We start from the raw sequence: 1232 nt of genomic DNA, 5'->3' as shown, positions 1-1232 counted from the left end.
GCAGTGAGGGCTGGGCCACTGAAATTTACTGGGGACACTAGAAAGTAAGAAAGCAATAGAAAAATCACACAAACTATTTACATATCCTTGGATGATTGGAGAACTAGTGGGAGAGACCGAAGGGAGTCGACTGGAAAGTTAAAGTAAAGGGTACTTTGATCACTGATTCAACTTTGAATATACTTCCCAACATACGCTGGCATCAGCTGGCACTTAGTGAAAGCTTATGAGCTTCACTAGAAGCTCATTCCTCAAAGATTGAGCATATTATTTGTCCTAATTATTGCTTAAACAATAAGATATGTAGAAACAGTGGTGATCTCTAGGAATTCAGGCTTAAGACATAAAATAAATACTTAAAACTGGAATGGAGACATTAGAGGCTGAACACTATAAGAAAAGATAGACTCTGCAGTTTAAATACGGGCAAATTTGCCCTCCATATTTTTATTACACATTGCATTGGAGATTCTGGTCTGTGGAAAAGGAAAGAAAAACAAATGAAAGACATCCATTTATACTGAAGATGTAAAGTTCTACTTATTTACAAATGACATAAACTTACATGTAGAAAATTTTACGCAATCTACATTTCTATAATAATTACTCCTTAAATTAATAAGCCCATTTAGAAAGGTCTCAGAATTAAAGATCAATACATAAAATCATTACATTTTTATGACCTAGCAATCAACAACATAAAATAAAATAATAAAGAATTTATTCAGTATTTAAAATACTTAATTATAAATTTAACAAATGAGAAATAAAACGTTATGTTGAAAATATTGAAGATCAAAATAAATAGAGGGTTAAAGCTTATAGATTTCATGACTGAGGTTTATTAAGATGTCAATTTGCTCTCAATACATATAGAGATAAAAAGCAATCTCTATCAACATTCCAACAGGCATATTCCCCCTATAAATTGACAGGTGTATTATAAATTTTATATGGAAAAGAAAAGACCTAGAATGACCAGCTGAAGAATGGTTGAAGATTTTAAACTCCCTGATTAAAAATTTTAATATAAAACATCCGTAATCAAAACAGTGTGGGAAGAATAGACATAATCAGTGGAAAAGAGTCTAGAAGTAAATCCTCATACCTGAGGTCAACTGATTTTCAACAAAAGAATCACAGTAATTCAGTTTAGATGGTATTTTTTTTTATTTTTTAATTTTTGACAAATGGTACTGGGATAATTAAATATTCATATACAAAAAAAAAAA

The sequence above is a fragment of the Rhinopithecus bieti genome, unplaced genomic scaffold (assembly GCF_001698545.2).
Source record: "Rhinopithecus bieti isolate Rb0 unplaced genomic scaffold, ASM169854v2 scaffold_28517, whole genome shotgun sequence".
Classification (NCBI taxonomy): Eukaryota; Metazoa; Chordata; class Mammalia; order Primates; family Cercopithecidae; genus Rhinopithecus; species Rhinopithecus bieti.
This window is presented reverse-complemented; position numbering follows the sequence as displayed.